General features: G+C 42.1%; 1 protein-coding gene and 1 non-coding gene across 2 annotated transcripts in view; both read right to left on the bottom strand.

Moving 5' to 3' along the window:
• The window catches only part of LOC145351748 (teneurin-2-like), a 1559410-nt gene that overhangs the window by 1137334 nt on the left and 409033 nt on the right, over window positions 1–13043 (bottom strand). The window lies entirely within an intron of this gene.
• On the bottom strand, window positions 9189–9384 carry LOC145352046 (U2 spliceosomal RNA). Its single transcript, XR_013888502.1, has one exon. It is a non-coding gene; the product is annotated as a U2 spliceosomal RNA (small nuclear RNA).

Below are 13043 nucleotides of genomic sequence, written 5' to 3'. Positions count from 1 at the left end.
AAACTTTAAACTTTTAAAACTGTCAGCCTCCAGAGGTGACAGTCTGACTTACTATCAAATGTCAATGTTCTATCCCAATATGCACCTTTGGGATGAAATGATCAAAAGTGGTCAACTTGCATGAACATAAAAAAAAAACTCTTCATTATTCAAAGAATTCTTCTGGCCCACTAGTCAACATTCATGCCCTACAGTGATCATTTAACTAATAGGCTGTTTGTTGGATCTTGCTGTGCACACATTGGCTGCTTTACTTGAATATTTACACTTTTAAATAATTTATCTGGCAGGGTTTTCCAGCTGCATTCGCTCCAAGGCCGGAAATAACCACCCGAGGTCAATGGACTTTGCGTGGTCGGCCCCCGCTCGCTACGATTCCCACGGCAGGCGGAACGGGAAAACTCCGCCCAGCGTGAGTGAGCCAATTTGAGATGTTTCTAAAGCACAGAATAAAGTGACACTGCCCCCAAATAAAAGCAAGCCTCTTTTACTTTCATCTTGCCTGTGAGATAAAAAATTCTGTTCGGTAGGGTCACATCACGTCCTCCACACCCGGATGATTTTCTCTACCCCTCCATTCAATCCTTTCATCTCGACTTGACTCCACTGGCCACTGTGCGTGCCAAAACAGCCAAACCAAAATCATCATACAAGGCAAAATATGCAACACACGCTTCAACGTAAGGGTATAAAATCAAACTACTTGAACTTTAATACATTCATATATTTATGAATAAAATATTTAAAAGCATGAGTAACTGGCTAAAAAAAAATTGTCTGTGCTCTTTCAGGAACAAAATCTATTTCATATGACAGAATTATTAGCAACCAATTCAGAATTCAAGACTCCTAATAAAATATTAATATTTACTAATGAAAATACATTATTGGTTAGCAAATTTTTCACTCACAAGTAGGAACTGTGAATTGTGATTTGTTTTTTTTCTCTCTCTCATGAAGTTACTAAAGCTGTTTCCTTTCTGCTAACAGATTGCAAACCCCCTTGGAAATCAGATTTACCACAGAACTGGCATCAGTCAGAGGCAGATAGGAAATCTAACAAAAATATATTTCAAATGTTCCTTGATGTACGTTAATGGAATAAACGGACAGGCTGAACAATCTTTAAACAATCTTATCTTGGCCCTCACTTATTGATGCACAAAACGTTACAGCAATGATTTACCAGATGCTTCTTTCTCCTCTTACCATGGCCCACCGTAAAGATTTGAAAAAAGTCTCATTCCACTATCCACCCTCCTCCCCCATTCTCCCGATCACCTCTTCTCTCTTCTTAATCAACTATTTAATTCCTTTCTAAAACAGATTATGGACTCTGCTTCCATTTTGATTTGTGTCGAAGAAGTCCGCATTCTACTCATTGTGAGAATAATATTTTGTGATTATTCTTAATGTGTGCCTGATTATTATTGCCTTGTCAATGACCAAAATGTAAATCTGGTGAGGAACTGCGCACATAAAACGTTTAGTGGCTTGCAAATTGTTTCATTTAGAAATTGTTCTTCAATTTCTTCCTGGAACATGGGCATTACTGGCAAAGGCAACTTTTATTGCCAATGATTATGGTGATGGATGGGGTGTCAGCCAGTCACACTGGTTGCTTTATCTTGGATGGTGTTGAGCTTCCCAAGTGTTGGTGAGCTGCACTCATCCAGGTAAGTGGAGAGTATTCCAACACCTCCCAATTTGTGCCTTGTAGATGGCGGAAAGGATCTGTGAGTCAGGAAGTGAGTTACTCTAAATTTCCAGAGGGCGATTTTCTGTTCCCATTTTCAGAGGTGGTGGGAGCAGGAAATCCCATAGGAAACCCAAAACAGGGGTTATGGGGAAAAGGCAAGAGAATGGGGATGAGAAAAACATCATCCATGATTGAATGGCAGAGCAGACTTGATGAGCTGACTGGCCTAATTCTGCTCCTATGTCTTATGGTCTTATGGTTTTAAAACACAGTTTACGCTGGCAAGATTTCCCATTCCAATTGTTCCCGCTAATGATGTGATGAGAATCTCGATGTTCAACATCAGGGTGAATATTTGAATGCATTTAAGTGTAATTACCAGGACTTTATGCCTGATAGTCCTCCCCCCCTCCACAACTCTTGTTAAATTGTCCATTCATGTCAACAAGAGGACACACCATTGTGAATCACAACAGGTCACCCACGATGTGCACCTGGCAAACAGAACCTGCCAGAGGCACACGACTGAGTACATCCCCCAGAGGTTGGCAGTCATATCGAGGCAGTATCCTTTGGTAAGCTGCAGGAGATTTCCTTGACCATGATTGACCTGCTGGAATGAGGCTTCATGGGCTTGGTGTCAATGTTCCTTCCAGGGTCATTCCCTCCTCACTGTACACCACTGTGCCACTACCTTGTCCCAATCTCCTGTCAAACAGAAAGTACAAACCCAGGCATGATGATGTGAGAGTCTGGGATATGTGTATGATCCAAAAGTATGAGGATGTCATGTTGTTGCTTGCAAGTCTGTGGACCAACTCTCCCAAGTTGGGCACATTTCCCCAGGCGTTAATGAGATGAATTTTGCAAAATTGACTAAGGGCTCGATTTTACCGTCCCTTCATGCCACGCTCCCACTGCAGCGAAGTCGGAGAATGTGGTGGCAAGGCAAATCTCAGTTCATTGCAGCAGGATGGGAAAATCCCACTGGTGGAAATGGTTGGAAAATTCTGTCTGAGGTCTTTACAATGTTCAATTCTTATTAGACTTCTTTGTAATGGTTTGATACATTTGATTGACTTGCTAGACCATTGCAAAGTGAACCACATAGCAATGAGTCTGGAATCATCTAGGCAGATTTCCTTTCCAAAAACGTGTGCTGATGACAATCCAGTATTTTCATGGTCACCTTAACTGATACCACTTTTTGTTTCTAAATTTATATAATTCATTTTATTCACTGAATTTAAGTTACCCAGCCACCGAGGTGAGGTTCTCCAGATCAGAAGCCCAGGCCTCTGGATTACAAGCTCAATAATACAACTATAATGCTCACTTTATTTTGCAAAAATATAATAGCTTGCTAAAGGTTTGCGATTTCATTTTGGATATTCTTTGATGGGGACAAACTTTGTCCCCGCTGGAAATGAAATGGTTTCAGATGTCATGGGAATGCATCCTCAGGTTGGATGCAGAGTAAAGCTCCCTCTGGTCTGCATCAAAAGCACTGTTTTAACCCCAATCTCGGTACAGCATCCTCTCATCGTCCCACCACAACATTTACATTTCCCAAACCATCCTCCTGTCTCTGAATCAGACCGGAAATTTAACACCAGTTAGTGTCAGATTACAGTCAGTGCTGCGGACACATTCCCACCAGGGGACTGGTTTGAGAATATCTGGGAGTCGTTTCACTTTGAATCTTCTGCAGTTGGTCGAGAGACCATTTCCATCTCATCACCCTCGGCTCAATTTGAATGCAGGTCTCAGCGGTGAGAGTATGTTACAATAGCTCGTGGATATGTGACTCAAGTGCATGGCTTTATAAAACAAATCGAATACATTAAAATCGCCTTCAAATTAATAGCAGATTTGTTTCAGTTTTGCTGACTGCAATCAGTTGCTGATCAGGCTAAATATTGTGGTGCGATCCCTGGCAGTGTCATGTTTAATGAAATCTGTATTGTACGCTTTTCCCACAAACAAATCCATCTGGGTGACAATTACTCTGAATTGCTGTGGAGTTCAAAGTTCTCTGATGCAGAATCGGCGAGAATCAAAAATCTCTCAGAGATAATCTCCATCACCTTTTGCTTGGCAGTCCCAAGGGGACCATTGAATATCTCTTTGCTTTCTCTTGTGTTATGCCAGGGTTGATGAGGGCTGCTCTGCACTGAGAGAGATTTTGTACATATTTTGCCTGGTAGCTGGCTGTCTTGTTATTAGAATTGCCCTCAGAGAAGGACACAAGCCTCTTGTTAAGATATTTTATTTCTCATAAAAGAATAGCCGACAGTCATGAAATTTAAATGAGCAGGCACACCACTTAAATTAAAGACTTTGCTGCGGATAGGTATGGGTAGACAGTCAATAAACAACTTGGAGTACCTGTCAAAATTGGCTGCACAATCTAATTCTGCTTAATGTTGAGAAAATAAATCCTTCAGCTTATTTTCAGGAATTCTCATTAAACTTCTTTTTAAATGTACAATAAAAACAGAATCCAGGAAAACATAACTTTTTCTTGTGGTCAGCCAAGTGTCAAGTGCAGAGAAAAACCCATCACTTATTCAGTTCCACCTTAGCTTCAGTGGGGCTGTTGGCATTCTCTTGCTTCTTTGACTTTCTTCAGTTTACTTCTCAGCCTTGCCCACTCATCCAATTTTTCTTCCACCTCTTCTGATTTTACCCTCAATTTCTCCTTCAAAGCTCTGCCAGTACAAAGCTTTTGTGTATTGAGTCAGTTTGCTCAGTCGGCTGGATGGCTGACTTGCAAACTGGGGCAACACCAATAGCGTGGGTTCAATTCCCGTACTGGCTAATGTTATTTATGAAGGCCCTGTTTTCCCAACTTTCCCCTCGCCCGAGGTGTGGGGATCCTCAGGTTAAATCACCACCAATCAGTTCTTTCTCAAACAGTAGAATAGCCTATGGTCATTTGGGGCTATGATGCAACTTGCATCTTATACTTGGCTATTTTTCTCTCTCCAACTGGACGAGCAACCTTTTTGATTCAAGGGACTTTGACCCTTCATAGAATCAGAGAACCCTACAGTGAGAAGGAGGCCATTCGGCCCATCGAGTCTGCACCAATCACAATCCCACCCAGGTCCTTTCCACATAACCGCACGCATTTACACTAGCTCGTCCCCCTAACACTAAGGGGCAATTTAACAGGGCCAATCCACCTAACCCGCACATCTTTGGACTGTGCGAGAAAACCGGAGCACCCCGAGGAAACCCAGGCAGACACAGGGAGAATGTGCAAACTCCACACAGGCAGTGACCCAAGCTGGGAATGAACCCTAGTCCCTGGTGCTGTGAGGCAGCAATGCTAACCACTGTGCCACTGTGCCACCCCCATGTAACTCATTAACTTCATTCTAACTCTCTCATTTGACTTTTGCTCCATGCCGTGGATTCTCAGTTTGCCCTGCCACATCCTCATTTCGGGAGCTGTTCTTCTCCCATCATCGTTGTTCAGAAGCTAACTCTCGCATCCATGGAGTGCAACATTTCGCATTAGAGTCTGAACCAGACATTGTTTCAGCTTCCTGTTAATGCTTTCTGACTTCCAGACATGACTTAAATCACTGGTCAGTACATCTTGCTGCAGCTAATCTACTCTGAATTTCATTCCTGGATGTAACTTGAAATTGTCCACTGGCTCTACCTCGGTGCTTCAATTTGACTTTTCCATTCTCAGAAACCCATCACTGTGTTTAAAAGTCTCTGAATAAAGCTCCTGAGAACTCTAGACAGGTGGAATTTCTGTTTGCTTGATAGAGAGTGGCACACCCTCTCACTCAAGAGGAGCACAGGGAAGATAATATTGTGCCAGATATACAGATAGATCATTTGTTAGGTAGTTGGGAGTGCTTCGGAATAAGAAAGGGAAAAAAGGGTAAAAGGTGTACAAGAGACTGTTCATCTGACTTATTTTCCATCCCAATAAAATTAAAAATTGGCCTTTTAGGCAGCTAGCCACACATCAGCCATAAAGAAAGACAGCTAAGAATGGAAAGGGTTAGGGGGTGGGGGGGTGGTGAGTGAGAGAGAGAGAGAGAGCGTGAGAGAGAGGCAGAGAGCTGGAGAGAGAAAAACAGAGAGAGACACACACAGAGAAGAAGAGAGAGAAGTGTTAGAGTGTGTGTGTGTGTAAGGCAGAGAGCTTATGCATATATGAGACAGAGACAGAGAGACAGCTTGTGTGTAAGATAGGCAGAGAAAGGGAAAGAGCATGTGTGTGAATCTGTATGAGACAGAAATAGAGAGAGCACATGTGAGAGAGACAGACAGAGAAAGAAAGATGGAGAGACTGTATCTGTGTGTTGTAGATTGATCCTTACTCAATATCAGAGCGCAGGTCAAATAATTATTTGCGAAGGGGACTAATTTTTCTGCCAAGTGTCACAGCTATGCGTTGAAACTTCGTTCACAATTTTCTGTTAGATGTGTAAATAAGAGTTGGTTTGTGGACAGTGTGTGAGCTTTAGAATTGGACAATTACTCCTTATGTCCTATTGTGCATAACAATGGAAGACTTAGAAGAGGGCATGTGCATGTTGTCTCGCGACCTACCACTGATAAAACAGATTCTATAAGGGGGCAATTATGAATGTTATATCACCTGTACAAAGTGAAATTGGATTCAGAGAGAACTGTATGCTTTGCCATAATGCAGTAATATGATTTTTGCTCCCAGGTCCAGGTTGCAGAGATGAGACAATTCCTGGATCCGCAAACCCAATCTTAGAAATTGCTGCCCAGGTGTCAAATTTTCAGTCTGGGGGTCGAGATGAGGGGTGCAGCCTGGACTAGATAAATTGAGGAAAATGGATGCAGCGGTGGGCAATAGGGAAGGTCTTGGATCTCTGACACTGTGCCCAAAGTTTAAAAATAAAGATTAAAACATGAAACACGGCTCCAGTCCTCGATCCTCACATCCGCAATACCCTAAATACTCTGCATACGTACTCCGCATGCCCCATGCATGCCAACCTAACACACCTTATGTCCCCATCTACCCCATAACCCTTCATACCAACCGATACACCTCCACATGTTGAGACAATGGTTAGCACTGCTGCCTTACAGTGCCAGGTTGAATTCCAGCCTTAGGAGACTGTGTGGATTTTGTACATTCTCCCCATGTCTGCCTAGGTTTCCTCTGGGTTCTCCGGTTTCCTCCCACAGTCCAAAGATACGTGGGTTAGGTTGATTGGTCATGCTAAATTGACTCTAATGTCAAGGGGATTAGCAGGGCAAATACGTGAGGTTACAGGAAAAGGGCCAGGGTGGGATTGTGGTTGGTGCAGAATCAGTGGGCCGAATGGCCTCCTTCTATACAGTAAGAATTCTGTGATTCCAAGAGATCTGGATGGATTGGCCATGCTAAATTGCCCCTTAATGTCCCAAGACTAGACTATGTAGACTAGGGGGACGAGCCCTTGCAAAATGAGTAGAGTTATGGGGTAGGGTGGGGGGAGGGTACTCTGCCAGAGAGTTGGTGAAGGCTCAAAGGTCCAAATGGCCTCTTTTGCACTGTGGGGATTCTATGATTCAATGATAACAACAGCCACTCCACAGTCCATTGTGCCAACCAACCCATGGCCTCCATTCTTTGCCCTTACACCTACCACATCAACTCACTCTGTATCCACCAAGGGCAGACCTCAGGATCCATATAGAGATGAGACAAAAATAAAGTTCCATTAAATACATTTCTAAACATTAATTGCAGATGTCACTTTATTGAAACAAACACCCTCGTTCATGAATGCCAATGAATTACAATAACATTCCTTCAACTAAACAAAGCCTGATATCAACAGAATTAATTTAAATGCACTATCTCTTATAACAACATGCATTGGAATTCAGAGACCCACATCATTAAGTCAACAACTGCTTGTAGCTGTCAGTCAAACTAAAATGTCAGACACCCTGTTGCAATAATGATTGGTTGTGAAAGTTGTCAATTAATGAATTTCAATAATGAAAATTCTCAGGTTTACGTAAACAGTCAGAGCAAAATAGGAAGTAATCCTTTAAATTTCAGACATTTTTTCAAAAGGTTTAATGGGTAGGACTTTTAAATATCTTGACAGGTCTCTTTGGCAGGTACTTCTGACAGTTGATGTTGACCATTCCAATGGACTTGCACATATTTATGCCTACTTTCAACAATTCCAACCCTGGCCTCAACCAATGGGCACTTTACTACCCCCAACCCCCCAACACCCCAGCAAGGGTGTCCCAGGACTAGATGCAAAAGGGTACCTTAGCCTTCCAAAGGGGTAGCCTGTTATCCAAACAAATCAGAGAATACCACAGAAGGAATACATTTGGTCCATCAAGTCTGCACTGACTCTCCGACAGAGCATCGTACCCAGGCCCACCCCACCGGCCCATCCCCACGCATTTACCTTGCTAATCCCCCCTAACCTACATATCTTGGGACAGTGAGAGCTAATTTATCACGGCCACTCCATCTAACCTGCAAATCTTGGATTGAGAGAGAAAACCACAGCACCCAGAGGAAACCCACGCAGACACTCAGAATGCGCAAAGTCCAAAGATTCATCCAAAGCCGGAATTGAACCCGAGTCCTTGGCCCTCTGTGGCGGGAATGCTAACCACTCTGCCACCATGCCACCCCACAAATTTCAGACCTGCTCCAACTGATCTAATCTACATATTTCAAGTTTCACGCTCCATGCCGACCAAATCCCACATCATCGGAGGCAGCTGATGATTTAAATGGCTAGCTGCCTCTGTGAATCATCCATGTCCCCAATCCACCACTTTGAAAAAAGGAAGTGCTATGTTTGGGGGACAGGACTTTCAGGCATTTCCATTAATTTTGTCAAAATGGAGTGACCTTCTATCATAGCCAAAATCTCAACCAAAACAAGCAAAGTGAAATACATCTCGTAATAAAATCAGAGATCACATCTATTTATGCTTTAGCCAAAGACAATTACATTCTTGTAGTATGTCAGTTCCAAAACCATCTGTTCCTTTGATTTCATTATTATGTGATTAGTTATGGAAAACCAAGTGTTCCTTTAAAGAAATAATTTTTATGTCTAAGGAAAAAGACTAGAGCTAATGTTTCTAGTCAGAATGACCCTTCTGAGCCCTAACATCCTGGCTCAAAATGTTGAGTGGGATTTTCCAGCCGTGCTCACCCCAAAACTGGAAAATTCCACCCAAGGTCAACAGACATTTGCGTGGTCCACTCTGCTGCTTGCTAAGATTCCCATGGCGGGTGGTGTTTCTTCAGATGGAACTCTTCAAAATGCAGCCAATGAAACAACAATAAAACTTACTCCAACTTATAAATCAAGGAAAGGGTTTAATAAAGAAATATCATTTTTTTGTTCTTATTCCAATTCAATCGAATCAAGTTCAATACAAGTCTCAACAAGTTGAGACATTCCCGATCCAAGCTGACAACGCAGGGCTCTCGCCTCCTGTCTTGGGTTTGATCTACATGATCCAAGCTGATTGGATTGGGCATAGTTCCTCCAAGGCTTGATCTCATTTGCATCTTAGCCAAAAGGCCGAGCTGCTACTTTTAAAAATTGCTTCAAATGAAGCTGAAATGTAACCTAATGACTTCAACCAAGTACAGCATGCTGATACTACACTTGATCTTAGCCAAAAGGCTAAGAAACGGTAAAGAAACATCATTATTGCAGATTTGGAACATTGCCCTGGGCATGCCAAGCTTCCCACAATTCTACAAAGTTCCTTATAGTGAATCAGTTGGTCAGCTGACTATTACATCACTCTGTGATTGGTTCCATGTTTTACTGGATCAGTTGACTCTTACATCTTGTTCCCATTGGTCACATTAGATCCAATAAGAATTTGTCACTAGTTACGTTTAACAGGCGGGACAGGAAATCTCTCCCTATTGGCTCTATTCTCTCTCCATAGAAGCTGTCAGGCCTGCTGAGATTTTCCAGCATTTTCTGTCTTTGGTTCAGATTCCATCCATAGTATTTTACTTTTATTCTATATCTTCAACTCCCTTCTGTAAATTTTCTTTTCTCAATTTGTTTCACAACTGTAACAAAGAACACATTTCTAGTTGTCGTGTGGGTTCTGATTTAAGAAAATAAGAAATAGGAACAGGAGTAGGCTTTCTCCGCAATTCTGTATGATCGTGGCTGATCATTGACTTCAAGTCTATGCCCTTAACCCACCCCCATAACCTTTGATTCCCTTCGAGTCCAAAAATTTATCTACAGCATCATTGAAATACTCAATGATTGAGCAGCCCTTTGGGGAGAGAATTATAAGATTCACAACGCCCTGAGTGAAGAAATTCTTCCTCACCTCAGCGTTTAAATGATCAATCTGTAGAAACATAGAAACTAGAAGCAGGAGTAGGTCATTTGGCCCTTTGAGCCTGCTCTGCCATTCATTTTGATCATGGCTGATCATCATGTTCAATATCTTGATCCCCACTTCCCCCCATATCCCTTGATCCCTTTAGCTCCTAGAGTTATATCTAATTTCTTCTTTAAATCAGACAATGTTTTGGCCTCAACTACATTCTGTGGTAGTGAATTCCACACTTTCACCCATCCTGTGGGTGAAGAAATTTCTCCTCACCTCAGTTCGAATCCTAGAATCTCTCCGTTTGGCCCATAAATCTGCACCAACAACAATCCTACCCAACCCCTATTCCATTACCCCACGCATTTGCCCTGTAGTCCCCCTGATACTAAGGGGCAATTTAGCATGGCCAATCCACCTAACCCTCACATCACTGGAGACCTAAAAGCTTTACCTTTATCCTCAAACTATGGCCCCTAGTCTTGACTCCCCTCATCTTGAGATTCCGCAATCAGAAATACAGCCTCTCTGCAACAATGCTATCAAGTTCCCTTGGAGTTTTATAAGTTTCAATGAGATCACCTCTTACCCTTCCAAGCATGTCTACCCTACTCTCATCATAACCTGACTATCTTACCCTTTATTTGAAGTGGTGCACTGCTGCAGCTTTCTGGACATATGTGTTTGCAGGAATAAGCTGTTTTGACAAACCCTGCAGCTGTTCCCTTAGTCACTGGGCAAAATCAATGGTTTGCCACATAATGATATATCAGAGAAGTAGAGAGATGATTGAAGTGAAAGGGATTGTGGGGGTGGGATGTGGGGGCACGGGGGTGGGGGGGAGGGTGAGTAGTGGTTTGGGGGGAGAGAGAGAGAGTATCCAAGTGTGCAAGTTGAGCCTTTTGCGATGGGGACCATTTTTCTGCCAGAGGCAACTAAAAATACATCAGACATAGAGAACAATGACCAAGAAGAGAGAACGTATCCCAGCATTGTAAGTTGACCCTTCATTTGTGACAGGATATATTTGGCTGCCAAAGACACCGAATAATATATCAGACACAGAGTAAAAAAAAGGACTGAGAAAAAGTATCGGAGTACTGACATAGGCACTAGCTAAGAGAATGATTTGTGATGGGACTACTGTTATTAGCCCTGGGTGGGGCAATCATTGCGCTTACTGCCTTGCAAAACATTTGTAGCCCCTGTTGTTTCAAATAAAATCTCGAATGAAACTATAATTAGTTTTTTTTTTGTAAAACAAGTGAATGCAAGTGGGGTGCCCTGTGTTTGTCAAAGTCATCAGCCCACTTAAAAAGAACAGGTTTGAGATTTTGTCATGAACAGCATAAGCCTCTCATCAATAGTGTCACCTGATTTGATGTCATATTGCAGCCATCTCTGTATGTAGGCAAGCACAGTGTGCAGACTTAGAAATAGCGCCGTGCCCTTTGGAGCTGACAGACACCATAAACAATGATAACAAAACTCATATGGAGGATCGCTGCATCTCAGCAATCACTCAGGTTGTCATCACACTGGCAACTTCCTCTTGCACAGGACATCCTCACCCTGCACCTTAAAGTGTTCCTTGATATACTCATGCAGGTCAAGGACAAGTAAATGAAATGATTCCCCCTTTTAACTGTGTGCATTTCTGTTTTACATCTGTATCTTTTACAAGCAAATACCTTGAGATTAGGCCATAATTATCTTGATTTTCTTTCAGTCTATAAAACAGTAGGAGTGGTGCTGCAGGCAGTTGTGAACAGTAGCAGCAAAGCAGTTAGACGAGGGGAGAATCAATCTGTTAGCAAGTAGTACTATCGACAAAGGTTAAATAACGGAATTCCCAGAAGAAGGTGAAGAGAAACTCAATTCTTCTGCCATCCAATGAACATTAATTGTCTTTCATAAAATAGTTCCATATTCTTGTCACTGGGCCCTCTATACAGAAGAATCATTGCTTGTTATTAAATTGGTTTTGAATCCCTATTGAGAAAAAGTTGGTAAATTATTTAACCCATTGTTCAATTTGTTGTTCTTCATTTCTGAAGTATTGTGGTATTACTTTACTTGAAGACTGAAGGAAATATAATTGTTAAATAAATATCTCAAGAAAGTACTGCCTAAATTCATGCAAGTCCACTTCAGTCTCCACTACTTATTTGGACCTAACTTGCACTTAGTCTCATTCACCTGTCACCTTTGCACTCACTGACCTACAATGGTTCACAATTAAGCAATAATCTCAATTTAAAAAATTTAACCCTTGTTTTCAAACCTTTCCTTGGCCTCACCATGCCCCCCCACTACTTCAAGTAACCTGCTCCAGCCTGACTAATCTGCAAGATGCCTGCACTCCTCCAATTCTGGCCTCTTTGGACCCGAGTCCTAACTTTGGGATTCCTTTCCTCAAGTTCCCTCCACTTCATTTTCCTCCTTTAAGAGATTTCTTAACGCCTACTTCCTTGATCAAACTTTTGATCATCTGCCCTAATATTTTCTTATGTGGTCTCATTGTCATGTTGTTAGATAGCGCTCTTGGTAAGTTTTACCATATTAATGGTGGTATATAAGTACAAGCTGATATTAGAACAAAGAAAAGTATGGCACAGGAATAGGCCCTTCGGCCCTCCTATGCAGATCATGATGCCTATGTTGTACTTATTTAAAAATTGGATGTTCACAGCAGAGAAGAAGGGCTATTGAGTGTGTGCCAGCTTTCTGTTGGAGAAATATAAATTTAATCCAAACATGTGCAGGTTAGGTTGATTGGTCATGGTAAATTGTCCCTTGGTGTCTCAAAATGTATAGGTTAAAGGAATTTGTGGGGTAAATATATGAGGTTATGTGGGTAGGGTCTGGGTACGATGCTCTGTTAAAGAGTCGGTGCAGACTCAATGGGTCTGAGACTCTTTGGGTGCAATCTTCCCTGCCATTCATGCCATGTTCCCATGCAGCAAAGTCAGAGAAATCTCCTTTCATTGCA

The sequence above is a fragment of the Carcharhinus amblyrhynchos genome, chromosome 13 (assembly GCF_965287045.1).
Source record: "Carcharhinus amblyrhynchos chromosome 13, sCarAmb.v2.hapA, whole genome shotgun sequence".
NCBI lineage: Eukaryota > Metazoa > Chordata > Chondrichthyes > Carcharhiniformes > Carcharhinidae > Carcharhinus > Carcharhinus amblyrhynchos.
The sequence above is the reverse complement of the archived record's forward strand: the minus strand, read 5'-3'. Positions and strand labels throughout refer to the sequence as shown.